The sequence below is a fragment of the Bubalus bubalis genome, chromosome 19 (genome assembly GCF_019923935.1).
Source record: "Bubalus bubalis isolate 160015118507 breed Murrah chromosome 19, NDDB_SH_1, whole genome shotgun sequence".
Lineage (NCBI taxonomy): Eukaryota > Metazoa > Chordata > Mammalia > Artiodactyla > Bovidae > Bubalus > Bubalus bubalis.
Window position 1 is genome coordinate 31,938,407 of NC_059175.1, and position 21,511 is coordinate 31,959,917.

General features: G+C 41.6%; 1 protein-coding gene across 6 annotated transcripts in view; it reads right to left on the reverse strand.

The window, feature by feature from the left end:
• Positions 1–21,511, reverse strand: part of GHR (growth hormone receptor) — a 307,144-nt gene that overhangs the window by 260,606 nt on the left and 25,027 nt on the right. Inside the window, exon 1 of one of the 6 annotated variants that reach the window (XM_044932366.2) lies at positions 13,055–13,262. The exons of the other annotated variants lie outside the window; for them this stretch is intronic. The gene's annotated coding sequence lies outside the window, so the exon portion shown is untranslated. Of the gene's footprint in view, positions 1–13,054; positions 13,263–21,511 lie in introns of those variants that run through there. 6 annotated transcript variants of the gene reach the window in all.

Consider the following 21,511-nt stretch of genomic DNA (forward strand, 5'->3'; position numbering starts at 1 on the left):
TGAAACCATGAACCTAGATGTCGTCTGACCATGCAGATCTGTACACAAGACTTCTATTTTCATGCAACAGCATTTGTATAATCCACAGTTGAGCTAATCTGGTGGGAGGCGGGGGTGGCGGGCACTATGCCAAACTCTTGGCTCAAATTAAGCTCCCTGCCAATTACATTTAAAACAAGAACATTCTCTAAACTAGATTCTCTAAGAAGATAATATCATGTGTCTTTCAAGGCAGTTAATGTACCTTACAATCATCATCTTCCAGTAGATGTTTAAAGGAGGGAATCCCATCATACTCCCTCCATTGACCTTTTGCAGTTTGTCACCCGAAGGTCAGCAAATTCATCTTCAAATTCTGCTGAAAGTCTACACAATACCATGCTATGCTAGAAGGTGTCCTTTAGTTTAAGACAAGAGAGTCCTCTGTGGAATGGTCACCAGCCCTAAAAAAAGACATCTTGTCTAACCCAGGTTAAGTAAATGTTCTATAAATTTCTTTTATATTTTTATCATCATCTCTGCAATGTTAACAGTGCCAAGGCCTGTAATAAGCATTAAATAGTTACTTATTGACTAAACCACTGGATAAATGAATGAGTAGTTCCCAAGCTCCCATCCTCCCTTTAATAATGGTTGGTTTTCATCAGTTCTTTTCGTTCCCCACATGGCTCTTAAGAGCTATAGCTCTCCACTAGGGCACTGGGCAGTGATCATATTCTTGCCTCTGCCATTGCCTGATTCTGTTACTTGAGAAACACGTGTAAACCTCTCAAGACCCTTGTTTCCCCCATCTGAACAACAATCTCAACATTTCATGTATTTACACAAAGACATGTGGTATATATAATGGGACCAGGCAGTCCTAAGCACTTTACAAATATTAATTTAATCCTGGAAAAGCAAACTGAAGGACAGAAAGGTTAACTAATGCAGTCAGGAACTGTCGCGCCAACAAGTGGTGGAGCTGGGTTTTGAACCCGGGCAGTCTGCCTTCTGCATGTATGCCATACTCCCTCCATGTGAGCCGATGGCAGAACATTTGGATAGTAAGGAAGGTCACTGACCACGCTCCTTAAAAAAGTGAATTTTGCTCGATTTTCCATTAGTTCTCCAAATAGCAGCTTCTCCTTTCAGTCATATTTTTGTCACTAATCAGTGGGGGAAAAAATCACTAAAATATAGTTCTTCGAACATAAAGTGGATACAAATGCCTTGCATTGATTTGCATTCCTTCCCAGTCACAACTGCTGGAAGTATTCATCCAAAATGTTAGGGACCATGAGCCCCGGTTGACCTATTGCCAGAACAAGAACAAATCAAAAAAGGGCTACACCAGGCACCAGGAATCTGGGGGAAAAGGAAAAATGCATTTCCTAGGAAAAACATCAAGATGCAGATCATTCCAGAGCTAAGCACTGGCCTACCTGAAGGTAGGAACAGAAATGTCCTCAAATATTTACAGGTAGTTTACAAACAGTATATACAGCAACTTTTACCCTCACCAATAAGCAATTTCAGGATCTGCTATCTTGCTCCAGGTGTCTCCCCACATATTCTCAGTTAGCAAGTCTGCTGGAATATAGTAGATATTCTTGGTGTGCTTATCCTAATGGGTTCAGTGCAATGAATTTTTGAAAAACCATTAAAGCCAGTCCACGAAAGCTCTAAACAAGCTCCTCAAGACAGGGAAAGAAGGAAATGCCAGTTAGGAAGAAAAAGTGGTCACAGAAGCAGCTTTACTGAGTGGTATATTTTTACTTCAAATTTAGATTCAGACTGAATTCAGTATTCCTTCATGTGAGTAAGAAATATTCAAGCACTGCAGGGAGCCAGAGCCCTGGGGGCAGAGGTGGGGTGGGGACCATTTCCATTTTACAGTGAACCTCACAGCAGGCAAGATCTTTCCATTTAGGACTAGGGTCTATGGCAAACTAGTCTCTAAGTTCAGAATTTCTCTCTAGAAAGTTTAGGTCTGAAAGGAGGGTATGTGATTAGCTCTAATAATCAGAAAGGCACTGATGGGCATTGGAATGACCAAAAGTCACATTTCATTTGAGGGAGGCAGCAGTGGGATACAAACAGAACCTCTATCCAACTCCTGTTAGAGATGGAATGATCCACCAGATTCTGGAGGAAATCTTTTGGGAATACAGATATGAATTTGGATTTTCATTGTGCTAATTTAAATATTCTTCTGGTCTACTGAAGATAATGAGCAGTTAATAATTGCAAGACATGATTTTTTTTTTTTAGCAAATAAGCAATATACATGCATATATGTTTATGTATACACACACACATACATTCCTCCCCACTCCCATTCCTCCCCACCCCCACTTAGGAGATGAGACTATTAGGTTTTGAGACAGGCTAATTCTCAACATGCTTTTCTGAAAGATGAAATGAGTATATACCCTACACTGAGTATCTCTGGGAACCTTCCAGAAAGGAACTCTTACACTATTAAAGAAAAAAACACCAAACCAGTAAACTAGAAACTAGAAGATGAAGTAACAGACCAGATCAAGTCCAAACTTGGAACTCAAGCACAGCTTATGCTTATGTTCTGATACCAGAAGCTCCCTTTTCCAGTTGTGCGGGTGATGCAGAAATCAGAAGAATCCAGTCTAGGGATGCCAGTCTTGGGTCTCTGGGTCCCAGGAGGCTTCTCTCCTCTCCATGCTACTCTGAGCCTTTAAGTCTGGCTTTCTCTATTGTCAGGGGAATCAGGGTTCTGGGAAGATGACTGTTCACTGGCCAGAGGGGAAGGTGTCTTGAGGCTCTAAGACGAGGTGCTTGGACCTGACTGAGAGAGGCAAGGCTGGGCAGAAGCACTGACAAGGAGAAAGAGGGCCCCTTTGCTGCCACCGTGAGACTCTCTTTTTTTCACTCTCTGACAACTCCTTCAATATCTGCCAAGGTAGACAATGGATTGGTCTGTCAAAGTAGATGGTGCAATACATGAAAAGTTCTGAGCCTCAAAATCCTTGTCTGTAAAGTGGAGATAATTTTCCCACCTCTCCCATTTCAAAACCTTGCTGTAAGAATCCCAGCACACGCAATTAACCTGCTATAGACTGAATATTTGTGTTTCCAATTCATATACTGAAACCTAATGCAAAAAGAGAAAAACAACAAAATAAATATCGTTTATATGTGGCTTTTATATGTGGCATATAGAAAAATGGTACAGATGAACTTATTTACAAAGCAGAGACAGAGATATAGATGTAGACAAGCAACTTATGGATACCAAGGGAGTAAGAGAGAACTGGGATGAATTGGGAGATTGGAAATGACATGTATACACTACTATGAATAAAATAGATAACTAATGAGAACCTACTGTAGAGCACAGGGAACTCTGTTCAATGCTCTGTGGTGACTTAAATGGGAAGGAAATCTAAAAAAGAGAGGATACATGTAAACAGAGCTGATTCGCTTCGCTGTACAGCAGAAACAAACAACATTGTAAAGCAACTATACTCCAAAAAAATTTTTTTTAAATCATTATATTCAGTATAAGAAAAACACTGTCTGAAGTTACTGTTCTGGCTTTGCCAACCTGCCTGCTGCCTCTGGACCCAGCTGCTCTGCTTTTCTTAATTCAGATGCTCATTATTAACCAACATGTTCCATTCCTCTTAACCATCTCTAACTCAGGCTCTGTTCACACAGTTCCTACCATCCCAGCACCATTTACAGAATTCTGTTTTCAAGAAGATCACAGAGTTGCTCAATTGGCAACAGGAAACAATTATTCCTCGAAAGAGAGTCTTTTTCTACTGCATTTCAAAAATTATTTTCCCCAAAATAAATACATCCCAGTGTACTTTTTCCGTTTGCTCAATTTACTCACTTGGGTCACTGTGACCTAGTTACTTCTAGTTTCAAAAGAAAAAACAGATTTTTTTTTTTTGGTAGATGAGAAGATAGAAGATGCTCATAATGACACATCAGCGTGTGTGTGTGTGTGTGTGTGTATAGACACACATAACTGAGAACAGTAGCTTTGCCAAGGACTCTAGGAATCACCTAGATTAACCCTCTTTGGCCCCACTATACATTTGGAAAAACGGAGGCAACGTGGTTGAGAAGTCACTGGTCTGCCTCTCCTACAGCCTGTCAGTACACAACCGTAGAACGTGGTCATGAACCTCCTACTTTTCCTCTGCTTCACACTTGCTTTGTTCCTCTCTCTTGATTAGCTCCATATTTTATGGGATGCATTCTTGCCTGCGATGGCACCCCACTCCAGTACTCTTGCCTGGAAAATCCCATGGACGGAGGAGCCTGGTAGGCTGCAGTCCATGGGGTCGCGAAGAGTCAGACACAACTGAGCGACTTCCCTTTCACTTTTCACTTTCATGCATTGGAGGAGGAAATGACAACCCACTCCAGTGTTCTCGCCTGGAGAATCCCAGGGACGGGAGAGCCTGGTGGGCTGCCATCTACGGGGTCACACAGAGTCGGACACGACTGAAGTGACTTAGCAACAAGTCTTGCCTGCATCTTCTACTCCCTTCCAGAGACCTCATTCCATGAGGCAGCTGAACTTTTCACACAAGTATTTCTGATGAGAGCCCCACTCTCACTGTCTAAAACTTCCAAAGTCAAAAGAAACTTACAACTTGATGCTGCACATGAAGCAAAAGGGCAGTCTCCATTGAAACAAGAAGAGAAAATTAATTTGAATCAGAATGTGAACTCCCTTCATCATTATATCCTTGACACTCAGAGCAGAGTGTCAGCACTCATTAAAGCTCAGTACACACCAATGCAGACTCCTGAGGGACGTCGAGGAGCGGTCGCTGGCAGGCAGAAAATGATAAATGCAAACTGCATCAGAAGTCAGAAGACCTGGAATCTAGTACCAGCTCTGAAAGGATTAAATTATGTGGCTATGAGCAAATGTTTTCCTTGGTTTTAAAAAAATCAATGGGGTAGGCACTAAATTATTTTAAAAATATTATTTAAACATTTTATGGTAAATATAATAAAAAAATATAAATTACAGCTATAGGTTGAGAGGTCTCTGAAGAGGTTTGTGGTCCAGCCACCCACCTCTCCCCTTCATTTTGTATTTCCAGAAAGATGATTATCCCATTTGGAAAACTTCCAGGAAAATATTTTAAACTAAGATTTTAGTTTAAGAAAACACTCTCAGATTTAACCTAAAAAATCTACATTTATACCACTGTTAATCAATTTAGGGTTGAAATATACAATTATCAAATTCCACAATCCTCATTATCCTGGAGTGTAATTTTATTTTCAGTGAAAGTATTAAAAGATATGGCCAACATGGCATAAGAACATTTTCCCTGAAGTCATATCACTGACAAAGTCATTAAGTTTGCCTACTGTGCTTCTTTCTAAATATACATTTATAGCAGGACTTGATTAGTTTTCTACCAAGAAATACATGTTTATTAAATTCTCTCTCATTCACCAAGACTCCTTATTTATCTTAGTAATTTTAATGGAAAAGTATATGAAACATTATTACATAAATGCTTACAGAGATGACAGTAATTTTATTATAAATCAAATAAATAAAAGGTCAAACAAATATTAAAATCTTTCAGGAATTGCAGTATAAGCTTTAAAATCATGAATCTCCTCCTTACATTTTTATAACTTAATCTCTAAATATTTACCAGTGCAATATTGAAACTAAGTTATCATGACTCATTTTCTGGAAATTTCTTGGTTTTTCAAAAGCTTAAAGGTAGAGGACATGTTTAGCATGTTCTAGTTTTCCATTTCAGAAATGTTATGATGCAAAGCTACATCTCTCCAACAATAAAAACTACACAATAGGAAGTGTTGGCATTTCAACCTTCTATCATTTCTGGATTTGAGGGCCTCCCTGTATATACACCAGAGAAGGCAATGACACCCCACTCCAGTACTCTTGCCTGGGAAATCCCATGGATGGAGGAGCCTGGTGATCTACAGTCCATGGGGTCGCTAAGAGTCGGACATGACTGAGCGACTTCACTTTACTTTTCACTTTCATGCATTGGAGAAGGAAATGGAAACCCACTGCAGTGTTCTTGCCTGGAGAATCCCAGGGACAGGGGAGCCTGGTGGGCTGCCGTCTATGGGGTCGCACAGAGTTGGACACGACTGAAGCAACTTAGCAGCAGCAGCAGCTGTATATACACATGTTCTTAAACACACACATTTTGTTATCAAAATACCTAAAACAGTTAGTCTGATAACCACAATAAGCCAGACACAAAGGAAGAAATTTGTTTCCAATAATAAGGAACCAACTGAATTAACTGTAATCTTACACAAAACAAATATTTAGGTAATCTCATTATCTATTTGAAAACAGGTCTACTATGTGGATCAGTTTACATATGATGAAAAAGTAGCTTAAATATATATCAGATTTTTAATGCCTTTATTAATTCAAAGTCTCCCCCCTTATATCCTGTTTGGGTGCAAAAGTGAAAAAAAAATCAACAAGTATTACTGAATTTAACTTAGCTTCATTTTTATAAGCAACTTAAAATTCCTACGGTCATTGTAAAGAAATTTATGACTCAGAGTCCAAGTTGAAACATTCAAATCATTCTAAAGACAGAAACAGAGCTATGACCTGTAACAGACTGATAAAAGAAAACTAACAATTCAAATAAGCCCTACACAGAGCAATTCCCAGTTTCTTTGTTCAAGTCAGTATATCTGGATTGGAAACTGAACATTAGATTGGCCATTTATTTTTAAAAGTCAGCTTCCAAAATGGAGGCGGCAGCTCCTGGTCCCTGGGTCCCATGCCTCTGTCTGGAAGAGGAAGCTTGCACACCAGAGGGATTACTTCCATTACCCCTTAAAGGTGGCAGACCTGGAGGCGGTCTACCAGAAGCAAAGTCTCCAAGAAGCTAACACTCATTCCCTGTGCTTTTCCATTCTCCAACTTGTTCCCATCCACCTCTCCTGCCAGCACCCTGCTTCCCTAAGGCTAGATGCCTGCACCTCACTTTCCCTAGATGAAATGCAGAATGATCTCTTTTCCTTTCTACATGTTCCCTTCCACAAATACTCATGACACCAGCACTGAGCTAGGTACTGAAGGCACAGTTGGAACCAAACACACACAGGTCCACCCACATGGTGCTGAGGGACTCATGGGGGAAGGCAAGCATGAATCACATAATTGTAGAGATAAACACACAGTCAGACAATGGTGGGGAGGAAAGGCCTCCCTAAGGAAATGACAATTGAACTGACAGTCATTACATAAGAGGGGCACAGTAGGCAGCAGCATCTGAGGCCCTGAAAGAAGACAGATGTGGCAACTGCCAAAAAGGAGGGTTGTAATGTGAAGCTGTGGAGAAAGCTCAGCACTGAAGAACTGATGCTTTTGAACTGTGGTGTTGGAGAAGACTCCTGAGAGTCCCTTGGACTGCAAGGAGATTCAACCAGTCCATTTTAAAGGAGATCAGTCCTGGGTGTTCTTTGGAAGGAATGATGCTAAAGCTGAAACTCCAGTACTTTGGCCACCTCATGCAAAGAGTTGACTCATTGGAAAAGACTCTGATGCTGGGAGGATTGGGGGCAAGAGGAGAAGGGGATGCCAGAGGATGTGATAGCTGAATGGCATCACTGACTCGATGGACATGAGTTTGGGTGAACTCTGGGAGTTGGTGATGGACAGGGAGGCCTGGCGTGCTGCGATTCATGGGGTCGCAGAGTCGGACACAACTGAGCGACTGAACTGAATGTGAAGCTGGGGAGAAAAACAGCTGCCAGACCATGTGGCTTTGAGAAAAATGGTAAAGATTTATTCAAAGAACACTGGGGAACAATGAAAGAATTTTATGCAGATAATGAAATAATGAAGTCTAAATTTAGAAGGAAAAAAAGTCCCTCTGGCCAGAAAAGTCACTGTGGCTAAATGTGGTGGACAGAGAGAATGAATGAGGGGACAAAAGTCACCCATCAGCCAAGCAAAACTTAAACTTCACAACAAAACCATTTTGCAAGGTTGAAGAAAAAAGTAATGTGCTTCTATGGCTAGTAAACGGTAGAATTTGGATCTGAAGTTTTAAGTAATGTATCTACTAAATGTAAGTAATCTGCTTACATGGTGATATTCCAGTTTGTTCAGCTGCCATACAAAAGACCACAGACTAGGTGGCTTAAACAACAGAAAGCTATTTCTCACAGTTCTAGCCAATTCTGTTTCTGGGGAGACCTCTGTCTTGCAGATAGCTCCTTTCTCCGTGTTCTTGACTGTCAGAGAGAGCACTCTGGTATCTCTTTCTCTTCTTCTAAGGTCACAAGATGTATTGGAGGAAACAGCAACCCACTTCAGTGTTCTTGCCTGGGAAATCCCACGGACAGAGGAACCTGTCAGGCTACAATCCATGGGGTTGCAAAGAGTCAGACGCGACTTAGTGACTAACACTTAGAACCTCATCTGACCTTTATCACCTCCACAGAGGCCTTATCCACAAATACAGTCACATTGGGGATTAGGGTTTCAACATAAGGATTTTGGGGGGACACATTCAGTCCATATATAACATGTGGGTAGAAAATGATACATGCAAGATTTGAAAAGAGGATGAGGTGGTTAGACAGCATCACCGACTAAATGGACATGAGTTTGAGCAAGCTCTGAGAGACAGTGAAGGACAGGGAAGCCTGGCATGCTTCAGTCCATGGGGTTTCAAAGAATAGGACACGACTTAATGACTGAACAACAACAACAGAAAGTGATATGAGCAGGATTTGAATAGAGGTCTCAAATACCCATAATTGGTCCACTTACCAAGCTGTCCTCTCAAAGTGGGAAATACAGTAGCTTAAACTCCAAAGAGCTAGATCATTAGTGTGTTAAGACAATGGGACTTAAACTCTAGTCCAGCTGGCAAACTCCTAAATTTCTTTTTTTAATAAGTCTTTAAATAGAGTAGGAGATGATAGAACTCAGCATTTATTCTTCACCCTTTTCACAAGATTAAAGAGTCAAATATTGGTTTTGTATGTGCCAAACAGAGAACTTTATGAGAAAGCTGTTTTAAAATAAATGTTTACTTTATCCCACAATATGAAAAACAAAAAATTTCTTGGGCAGCTATTTACTGGGGAAGATTGCATTTCCCGTTATTACTGAATTCACTACAGTAATTATATATAGCACCAGTTACAGTAAGTATGCACACAGCATACATACATATTCATATTGATATGAAGGTATGCATACACATACATATGTGGAAAACACCACAGGGATGGAGACCTAAGATTATGAATCCGATTTCAGCTTTTTTACTTTAAAAGGCTGCTACTTCTGGCCATCCCAGGTGGCACAAGGGTAAAGAGTCTGCCTCCCAATGTAAAATACGCCGAAGATGTGGGTTTGACCCCTGGATCAGGAAGATTCCCTGGAGGAAGAAATAGCAACCCACTCCAGCATACTTGCTTGGAAAATCCCACGGACGGAGGAGCCTGGCAGTCTACAGTCCATGGGGCCGTGAAGAGTCAGACATGACTTTTGCAGCAAGATAATTAGTTATGACAAGCACACAATCACAAATAAAAAAATGAGAAGCTCAACTTATAATTTAAATTACTTAGCAGCCAAGAAAAACTGTGCCCTCATTTCCCTCCCAGTCCCAAGAAATCTTTGCCTGACAAGTTAGTATGAGCTATCATCTAAGGGCAGAGTCACATCATCTGTCAACAGAGGTTGATATATATACAGAGGTTGAATATATACAAGCAACCTTTCAGCACCAAAAAGTAGATATGGCTTCAACTAGAGAAATTAATCCATCACATTATCCATCCACATTGAAGACAGCTTGGCAGCAGTTGCCTTGAGACAGTGTGGAAGGGGACTCTGCAGGAAACCAGTAGGAAAATGAAATCAACTTTTCAGCCTGGGTTTCAGAGATAAATTCACATTGTCTAACCAATCTAAAAGCCTTTAATGGGATTAAATCTCTCAAATGGAAAAATCTCCATGGATTGTTTTTTAACAATCAACAATTCTTTAACAAAAGAATGTTCATCTCACATTCTGCATCACAATGAACACAGCGTACTTAAGATACACACAGGTCATTTCTAGAGTTGATGAAACACATTTCATTCATGATCATACTTGATCCTGGAAATACGCTTGTGGATAGAGATCAGGTGTATATTATAATATCCATTTTTCCAGCAAGAAAACTAGTAGAGAGGCCCATGGTCATGTGGATAAGAAGTAATTTGCTTGGGTTATTGCTGCAAAATTTTTTTTTTAAAGGCAGGATATATAGTTTATAAGAGATACATTCAAGATTTGTGTAGTTGCATGAAATTTTGTAGCCCACCATGTGTAAACAACATCAATAGACAATAACAACAAATCCAGTGAAGTAACTGGTGGAACTAGGGAGAAAATATATTTTAACATACAACAATGTGACATGTCTTGGTTACAACCAATACACATTTGAATTTGCCAAAAACAGAGATCTGGTTAATGGATCTCACTTAACCTAGCAATGACATATGGGAAATCAAATAACTGGTTTTGCACCTCATTGTTCCTCATCTAAAAAACAGAAATAATAAACAGCATCTAGTTCATAGAGTTGTGAGGAATAAATTGGATATCTATGAAAAGTACCTGGAAGTCATTAAATGCTATTTATTATTACCATATATAACATATCATAGGTGTACAGTAGATCACTCTGACACATTTATATATTTATATATAGTATGAATGCTAATAGTAATATGTATCACATTACTCAATTATAGTATAATTGTCTATATTCACTGCAATAAGTAAATTGCTTATTTACTTCTCTTTACGAGTTTGTACCCTTAAGTACCATCACTCCTAGTTTAAAAAAAAAGTAAGAAAAATAGAGCAAGGCACAAAGCATTACTCACTTTGGGCAAGAGGTCTTATACCAACCAAGTACTTATTTTCAATCTGTAAAAAGTAAAATCCTATTAATTCAAATACACCCACTTAAATATCAGGATAGGCAGCTACCAATAAGCCACACAAATCAGTCCTTCCACCCAGGTATTTGCTCTCAGGCAGACATAAGAAGTTGAAGGTGAGCGAGACTCTTGAGAGGCTTGCTTCCACAGCAAAAATCTCACAGGAAAGTGAGCAAAACCTGATAATTGCCTCTCTGCTCCCTTGGGAGGGCCAGTCACATCCCAACTAATAATCCAGCACTCAAACAGGAAATAATGAAAAAGAAGAGGGAAATTATCATTAAAAATCCCAGGAAGATGAATTAATCCCCTTCCTCCCCTTCCCACTCCCCCCAGCATGTGTCCTGTAAATAGCAGCAAGTAGAGTTCCGCTATTAACACATTCTCTCTCCTTCCACTGGACTCTGGGGTTTTTCCATCTTCAAAGATTAAATTCCCTTTGATTTAATATAACAACCAGCTTATAGATAAAGGTGCCATTTGTTTGCACCAGTTTTCTGGATTTGGAAACAAGCAGTTTAAATAATTTGAGACTTTAGAGACCTTCTAGTTCAAAGGAAAATGCCTCCAAAGGCAAGGAAGGTAACACAAATAAGTGAAATAGGCCAGGTAGAAACTGGGGTTTATTTTGTTGAATTTTTACCACTCAGAATTATAAACCCAATTGCTGCCCAATCTTTCCATTTTTCCAAGAGAAACTGGAAATTTTTTAATGTTGGCAACTAATTTAAAAGATTATTAAGCTCCATATCCATGTGCATATTAAACTCACCTGAAGATTTTCAATTGGGAACGCCAACCTAATCTGGTGAGTTTCAGTCCTAGCTTAAAAAAGAAAACTAGAATCACCCAGGAGCTACACTGCTGCTGCTAAGTCGCTTCAGTCGTGTCTGACTCTGTGAGACCCCATAGACGGCAGCCCACCAGGCTCCCCCGTCCCTGGGATTCTCCAGGCAAGAGTACTGGAGTGGGGTGCCATTGCCCTCTCCGAGGAGCTACACTGGTCTGCCTCAATTCGTTAAGGGTAAGCTTTCAGGTGATTCTATTAGGCAGCCAGAGTTGAAAACCACCAATCTGGTCTAATCTATGGATTCTGTAAAGAGGAAATAGTGGCTCAAAGACTAAAGCAACCTGAAGCTACCAGGAGAGAAAGAACGGGGCTTTTACCCAACATGCTGACCTAGCAAAGCTTTACTATAAACGCTACTTTTCTTGCCAATGAACTGGCAACATAGTTTGAGCTCCAACACTGTAAAGTGTTCCAAATGCTTCCTCAACAGAAGTGTTAGGAAAAAGAGGATCATAGCATCAAGAACTAAGTTGAGTGACTCTCCTGCAACATTTGCATTGCATTGTAAATTCCCTGAAAGCAAAGGATTGTTGAGTCCCTCCCTCACCAGTGAGATAAGTCATCATTTCAATAAACACCTGGTTGACAAATGACTTTGTGATTTTCAAAGTTCTATTACTATATAAATTGGGAATAAAATTTCCTAAAAGCTCAAAAATCAATTTTCTACAGAGCAATGTCTAGAAACATTTCAGAGGAACAAATTATCAGGTCTCATCTATCTAGGAGGGAGATCCCTAGGTCACTGCTGCAAAGAGCTGTAAACAGTAACTGAAGGAATAAGCTGTTCACAAGAGCCCATCTTATTAGGTTTAAAGCCTCCTCTCTCTGCAACAGTACAAAAAGGAACAGACCACTCTATTTATGTCACTTTCATCACCACCACTAACTCAGAGTAGTTCTTTTCCCTGGAGCTGAACCCTTGCCAATATCAATAGCCACAGCTTAAATATCCGGTTTGGTTTCTTGACTCCCTATGACAGAACCCTGCAATCACTTATCTGTCTGCACTTTTATTTCTTTTCACACACTACAGGGACGACTCACCTCAAAACATGGAATATGGCGTTGTATTATATTGACACCTCAAAAGATTTGGTGATCAATACCAGGCTTCCTTTCATCCTATAAAGATGCTGGAAATCCCTATTGATCGTGTAAGAGTAAGATAAGCTATTGCTCATTTGGTTTACTATTTTACAACAAAAACAAAAACACACACTTCTGCCCTACCTGTCAGTCAACGCAATCCATTCCTCTCTCTTCATAGTGAGCTGTTGTTTTGTTATTGAACCAGGTTTTTCTTGCCAGGATGCACAGCAAACCAAAATGCTAAGATGCCAAGGTTTGTAGCAAAGCAGCCAAGTGAGGCAGAGAAGGCAATGGCACCCCACTCCAGTACTATTGCCTGGAGAATCCCATGGACGGAGGAGCCTGGTGGGCTGCAGTCCATGGGATTGCGAAGAGTCAGACACAACTGAGCAAGTTCACTTTCACTTTTCACTCTCATGCACTGGAGAAGGAAATGGCAACCCACTCCAGTGTTCTTGCCTGGAGAATCCCAGGACAGAAAAGCCTAGTAGGCTGCCATCTCTGGGGTCATACAGAGTCGGACACGACTGAAGCGACTTAGCAGCAGCAGCCAAGTGAGGAGAGGGGGGGAACAAATCTCCAACCCACCTCCCGAAGAGGAGGGCCTGGGGTATAGAGATGCAGCATGGGAGGCGTGGGGAATGGTGATTGGAAAAAGGTGTGGGAATCCCCTTCTGCACAGGTGTAACTAGTCTACAGGTCTCTGAACCTTCTGAGGGTGGAGTTTTCGCCCTCTGATGTCAAAAGGTCACCAGGCAGACACAAGCATGCCCAGGTGAAGGGTCTGTAGTCCTATCCAGTCTGAACCAGCTCAGCACCAACTAGAGGCTGCTGACTCCAAGTTCCTGAGAGATAACTTGGGCAAACATCTGATTGTTTAGGCAAGGTACCACTGAGAGGACAGGCAAGTCTTACAACAAACTTAATTAGTGAAGGTAGGTGGGATGGATCTGACTGGTTATCCATGGTTTTATCTCTAAAATAACAAATCTGATCGTGTCATTTACCTACATAAGAAATACTGGTGCAACTACCTACAGTGCCCCAGAAAAGGTCTGAGATCCCTGGGCCAATGCATGAACTCATCAACTTTTCCAGCCTCGTTTCTCTTCACCTACCCTCAAAGTATCCTCTGGTTCAGCCACCTTAAATCGCTTATCAAACACACCATCTTATTTTATAGGTCCATGAGTATGAGTGGGCCCTTTAAGAACTCCCCTTCCCCTTTTTCTCTACCTGGTGGGCTTTTCAAGAATCAGCTTAAAAGGCATATCTTCCAAGCCTTCCATGACTCTCCAGGACAGTGAGTCTCTGCCGCCTCCATCTCTCCTGCCTCCCCCTGGGGTTAGTTGTGAGTGCGATTAAACGGCTCCAGGCTGTGTGCTCCCAAAGCCGGTGCCTGCCCTTCATCGCCTCCTGGTGCCTGGCTCATGCAGGCAGTCCGTATGGAACACAGGTTTGCCAAGTTCAGCCAACTGCTGCTGCCTCACCTGTGCAGATAAGCAGACAAATGGGTGTCCTGGGAGGTTCTGCCTCCTGTGGCAACTCCGGCTCCCATCCACAGCAAGCTTACTCGCTGTTTGTGATTGTTTTGCTTAACCATGCTTTGGCTTCAACTACTCCGTTGTAAGCCTTTCTTGTGAAAGAAAAATACTGCACAATCTCAGTTATATAGAATCTAAAAGAGGTGAACTCATAAAAATAAAGTACAATGGTGGCTAGAAGGGTTGGGAATTGGGTGAAACAGGGAGACATTTGTCAAAGGGTATGAACCTTCACTTATAAAATGAACAAGTCCTAGAGGCCTAATGTACAGCACGGTGACTACAGTTAACAATACTGTATTGCACACCTGAAATTTGCTAAGAGAATAGCTCTTACATGTTCTCCTCCCCACACACAAATATGAGGTGATGGATGTGTTAACTAACATTCGTACGGTAACCATTTTACAATACATATATCAGATCCTCACAAAAAGTTACACAATATTATTAGTCAATTACCTCAATAAGGACTTTAAAATACATTGAAACAAACCAGCAAACAAAAATATGCTCTATTCTCAAACACACTGAGCTTAAATCAGACCCTCCTTATTAAACATAATGTCTGACATAAAAGTCAATGTTTCAATTTACATTCCCTTCCAGTGCAAGAGGGTTGCCTTTTCTCCACACCCTCTCCAGCATTTACTGTTTGTAGATTTTTTGATGATGACCATTCTGACTGGTGCGATGTTGAGCCTGGTACTGATGAACCTGTATTCAGGGCAGCAATGGAGATGCAGACATAGTGATCAGACTTGTGGACACAGTGGGGGAGGAGAGCATGGGACAAATCAGGAGAGTAGCACTGAAACATGTACATTACCATATGTAAAATAGATAGCCAGCGGGAACTTGCTGCATGACACAGGGGACTCAACTTCAGTGCCCTGTGACAACCTAAAAGGGTGGGATGGGGTAGGCGGTGGGAGGGAGGTTCAGGAGGCAGAGGACATATGTATACCTATGGCTGACCCACGTTGATGTATGGCAGAAACCAAGGCAACACTGTAAAGCAATTATCCTCCAATTAAAAATAAATTAATAAAAAGTCAATGTTGATTGAAGTACACTTTTCAAATCAGACATCATAGGCACTCTCTCTTGATATTTACCTGAATCTCTTTTGTGGTGATTTATTTATTTATCACATGTGTAGCTTTGTGACCATCATCACTGTTTAGATATAAACAATTCCATCACTAAGATCCCTCAAGCGAATCTTTTTAAAAAATTTTTTTATTGGAGTATAGTTGCTTTACAGTGTTCTCTCATTTTTCTACGGTATAGTCTTTTGCTGTGATTTGAATCAGGAGATATCAAGAATATCTTCAGAAAAGTCGCCACCAGAGATGGAGGAAACAGAAAATCAGAGTCACGTCAAGTTTACAAATGAAAACAGATTCTAAAAACCACAAGGATTACCAAACTACCAAGTCTTTACCCCAGAAAAAGGTCACACTCATGCTGCTGGTTCAGTACAGAGAGCTAGCTATGCCTGCTCTCAGAGTGGGTTATTATCTATTGACATCGGTGTCAATCCTGTAGAGGTTGATGGTGGCACAATTCCATCAATGATTCTCACTCCTGATTGACTCATTTTTCTATCTCCTGGCCTTTAAAGATATCATGCATGCCTGTGCGCTCACTCAGTCATGTCCAACACTGCAACTCCATGAACTGTAGCCCACCAGACTCGTCCGTCCACGTGATTTTCCCAGCAAGAATACTGGAGTGGGTTGCCATTTCCTCCTCTAGAGGATCTTCTCAACCTAGGAACTGCACCCATGTCTCCTGCGTTTCCTGAATTGGCTGGTAGATTCTTTACCACTGAGCCACCTGGGAAACCCCAAAGATACCATGCTGCTGCTGCTGCTAAGTCACTTCAGTCGTGTCCGACTCTGTGCGGCCCCTAAGATGGCAGCCCACCAGGCTCCCCCGTCCCTGGGATTCTCCAGGCAAGAACACTGGAGTGGGTTGCCATTTCCTTCTCCAATGCATGAAAGTGAAAAGTGAAAGTGAAGTTGCTCAGTCGTGTCCGACTCTTAGCAACCCCATGGACTGCAGCCTACCAGGCTCCTCCGTCCATGGGATTTTCCAGGCAAGAGTACTGGAGTGGGGTGCCATTGCCTTCTCATAGTGCCCTCATAATGTGCATCATCAATAAGGTCACCTTTTGAAACTTGTATCGTCAAATCTACTTTAGTCTGAATGCATCCAAAATAGCTTTATCACATACAGAATAAATCCATCAATTATAAATTACTGAATGGCCACTAAAGGCCAGCACACTGCTAAATTCTCTGGATGATATGCAAAAAAATAAAAAATAAATAAAAATTCTTTTCTTGATGAAACTAATACATCAGAATGAGGGTTTACACATCAGGCCCCTTATTTTGATTTCTCTCAACAAGATCTCGCACAGCAGAGTGCTCAGCATCTGCAAGGCACTGCAGAGAGGCTATTGGGGAGACTGTGGACTTCGTTCCCACATGTAGGCCATATGCAGTTAGATAATACTCATGAGAAACTTAAGTGAGAGAAAGTATGAGACTTTTCATAAATACACTAAGGAAATGCCAGGGGAAAGGAAAAGAGAGCTTGCAACTGGAAAGGGAGTAGATGCAGGAGAAGGATAAGATTGGAGCAGGCACTGTGGAGTCTGACGTCGTGGCCTTTGAGCTGAGCCTCAAAGGATGAGTAGATTGAGAGGATGAAACAAAGAGAGAGAGCTCACTGTGAAGAGAATAACATGAACAAAAATTGTTGGGCAGAAACAAATGAGACATTTTGAGGGCACAGGAACAGTTAGGTTTGAAGCTTGGCAGAAAATTCAGATGGCTAAGTAGGTTGGGGTAATATCACAGGGCTCTGACCATGTGGCTAAGGAATCTAAAAATCAATCCTTAGGCTAATAAGATGATTTTTGAGAGAGTGAGTGGTCAGAACACCAATTATTTAAGATGATTTGGCAATGATGTTGTTGTTCAGTCTGTAAGTCGTGTCCAACTCTTTGTGACCCCAGGGCTGCAGCATGCAGGCTCTCCTGTCTTTCACTATCTTCCAGAGTTTGCTCAGATTCATGTCCATTGAATTGGTGATGCTATCTAACCATCTCATCCTCTGCCACCCCCTTCTCCTTTTTGCAATAGTGAGATGAGATAAAGGAGGGTAAATAAGGACTTCTGTGGTTGTGGCTTCTGCTCCAACCAAGTGTATGAGCTGAACACGGTAGGGATCCTTCTGATTAATGTTCCCAGATACTGTCAAATGGAAATCTATTAACTGCTGTGGTGCCTTGTTTCTCAGAGCTTTGGCTTCAAACACATCATTATGAAGTCTCTTGTCACTGGCATTGAGCAGTCTGTGTGCTTGCTATTGGCCCAGAACTGTTATATTACCAAAATGCCAAAAAATACGTACAGCAAAATGCTCATGATTCCCAGCAAAGACCAAACCAAACTTGTAGTGTGATGTTTATGTTCTACATAGCATCTGATAGATACAAGAAAGTGAAAGTGAAGTCGCTCAGTCGTGTCCAACTCTTTGTGACCCCATGGACTGTAGGCCTATCAGGCTCTTCCATCCATGGGATTCTCCAGGCAGGAATACTGGAGTGGGTTGCCATTTCCTGCTCCAGGATATCTTCCCAACTCAGGGTCTCCCACATTGTAGGCAGACACTTTACCGTCTGAGCCACCAGAGAAGTCCAAAGCACTCCCCAAGTATTTTTGTTGTTGGTTCCAGAGAAGACAATGCTCCCACTTGGCATTAGGTTATTTTTATGTGTTCATTGGACTGGGTCACAGTGCCCAGATACATGGTCAAACACTATTCTCAGGGTGTTTTTTTGATGAGATTAACATTTACATCAGTAGACTTTATGCAGATTGCCTTTCGGAATGTGGGTGGACTCACTAAACCAGCTGACAGCCTGAATGGAACAAAAGACCGACCTCGCAGAGTCAGGGAGAATGCTGCAACAGACAACTGAATTTGAAGTGCAACATCAGTTCTGCTCCAGAGCTTTAGCCCACCCCACAGATTTTGAGCTTACTAGCTTCCATAATTGTATGAACTAATTCCTTCAATCTCCTTCCATATGTATACACATTCTATTGGTTCTGTTTCTCTGGAGAACACTCAAACAGTGGTAAAACATGCCAGAGTTTTCACAACCTGCGTCCTGTCTACCTGAATCTTATGATCATCTTCTCTAGAAAATTCTCTTGACATGGAATTTATGGGATGAGAGATAAGGGTTATCAGCTGTGTGCTGTTAGTTGCTCCTTGTGTCTGACTCTTTATGATCCCATGGACTATAGCCTGCCAGGCTCCTCTGTCCATGGGATTCTCCAAGTAAGAATACTGGAGTGGATTGTCATTCACTTCTCCAGGGGATGTTCCTGACTCAGGAATTGAACCCACGTCTCCCACACTGCAGGTAGATTCATTAATATCTGAGTCATCAGGGAAGCCTGGGAGTAGGAGTATTTAGCTAGATTTGCTGGGCTTTCTTAGGCAATAGTTGTGCCTATGAGCCCCATGTATTTAATAAGCAGTCTGCTTAGCCAGATATTAACTATATAATGGCCTTCTATTTAACATGTAGAGAACAGAAGTAAGTTTTCTGAACTGAAAAGACATGGCAGTGATGATCTTTGTTACTGACTTCCAGATAAAACATTAATGTAGCCTCACATCTGATTTCAATGAAATCAGATTTCGACACCACACCAAGGAGACTGGACCATAACAAAGCCACCAAGCCCAAGGATCTGGGCTAACAGAGGGCCAACCAGGTTCCTTACAGGAACCCAAGCCCCACATTCAGACCTCTGTAGCCAGACTAACAGCATCCCATGCCAAGAAAGCCAAAGTGCTGTCCCTCCAAAGAGACTGTAGTGAACAAATATTACCATGTTTCCAATTCCTGTTTGCATCAGCTCAATCCCACAGCATCAGATAATTTGTCCTGAATTGTACATTTCATTTAGTTGCTAAATTGTATTGGACTCTTTGCAACCCTATGGGCTGTTACCCATTAGGCTCCTCTGTCCATGGGATTCTCCAGGCAAGAATAATGGAGTGGGTTGCCATTTCCTTCTCCAGAGGATCTTCCCAACCCAGGGATCAAACCCACATCTCCTGCACTGGCAGACTGATTCTTTACCACTGAGCCACCAGGGAGGCCCTCCTGAATTGCACTGCTGCTGCTAAGTCGCTTCAGTCGTGTCCGACTCTGTGCGACCCCATAGACGGCAGCCCCCCAGGCTCCCCCGTCCCTGGGATTCTCCAGGCAAGAACACTGGAGTGGGTTGCCATTTCCTTCTCCAATGCATGAAAGTGGAAAGTGAAAGTGAAGTCGCTCAGTTGTGTCCGACTCTTAGCGACCCCTTGTACTAGCTTCCCTATAATAATCTTTGCTTCTTTGCTATGGACTTCTAAAATCAAAGAGAATGAGCAAGAAGGGCCTATGATTTCAGTTTGTGAAGAAGGAAATGCTTGATTTCAGAGTTTTTGTTTTAAAGGCACACTTTTTTGACTGAATTCTCTAATTATGTCTTCATCTTGATTTCATACTGCTAGTATCTTTTTTCATTATGGACTTATTAACAATCATTTCATCATATTCCTGTTTTTGGTTTGTTTTTTACATACATCCCTATATTCCTTTTTCAAAAAAGCACTGGAATCACCAGTGAGCTTTAAACAATCAATGAGCCCCCCCTTAAGAATTTGAATTTATTTGTTCTTGGGTGCAGCATCCTGTTCTTCTCACCGACTTCTATTCTTCTACCACATTTAATTAACTCCTCTGATTCCTACTCTCTCCCCATCTCAACTTTTTTTTCTTAACCAGCTTAGGTCCTTGGTTAGTCCTTTCAGTGGCTCCCTTGTTCCTGCCACAGCTCTCTTTTCACCACAGCTCTCTGACAAAACCCAAGGCCTAGAGGATTCTACTTTGCCTGTGTGTGGTAATGGTTGAATGCCTCCAGAAAGCAGCAAATACTTTATCCTTTTAACAGTGTTGTCTCCATAAATTTGTGATCATCAATCTCAACAGGGCCTTCAAGTAATAACTAGGGATCCTATTAAGCTTTACTAGTTTATTCCCTTTCCTATTCAAGCTCTCTCTGTCCTCCACAAAAATTTGAAACTGCTTCCTTTCTTTGCCAGGATGCCATCCCTTTCTCTCTCTCATTCAACTACTTTCCAAAATTGATAGAAGCCATCAAGTAGAAACGCCTTTAACTTGCAGCTACCACAGCTTGGCATCTGCACCCTTCCCTTCTTCTTCCCTCCTAGTACAGAAGGGCAGGGATCCTAGCTCCTCTCTGATTCCTCTAGCTGTTCTCTGAGTGGAACCATGCTATCTTCTCAGGAATCCTGCACAATGGATTACCCACCCTCTCTTCAAGCCACCCCCTCACCTTCGCATTGCTCTTTTCCATCAACCCTTAGATAAGCTCAGGTTTCTCATCCTTAGAAACATCTCCCTTAGCTATATTTCCTCCTCCAGTTAAGAGCTCCATCCTTCTGTTTCCCTTACAGCCAAATATCTTGAGTTATCTTCTATCCACTGTCTTCCTTTCTTCATGTCCCGCTTGCTCCCCATGACACTTCACTCCGGGCTCTGTCTCCATCACTACAGCAACACAGCTCTCCTTAAAGTCCTTCCAGACATCCATTTTACTAACCTAATGGACATTTTCAGGGCCTTTTTTTTTTCTTTTTTTTTTACTTTACCCCTCATCAGCGTCTTAAATGACTCTCTTTCCTTGGCCTCTGAGATGACACTCTACCATCTTCCCTGTCGCAGGTTTCACTCTCATTTGTCAGCTTCTCTTCCATGTAGCTTTTAAATGCTGGAATTCCTCAGGACTCAGGTTTACTCTTTCTTTTTTCACTCCACTTTCACTCTGGGAGCTCAGGGTGATATCTTTGTGGCTTCAGTACTGTGTGGAAAGCACTGACTTCCAAATTTTTATCTCCAGATACCTCTGGTCCAGGACTAAGACTACAATGGGTCTCCTTCTGAATGTCT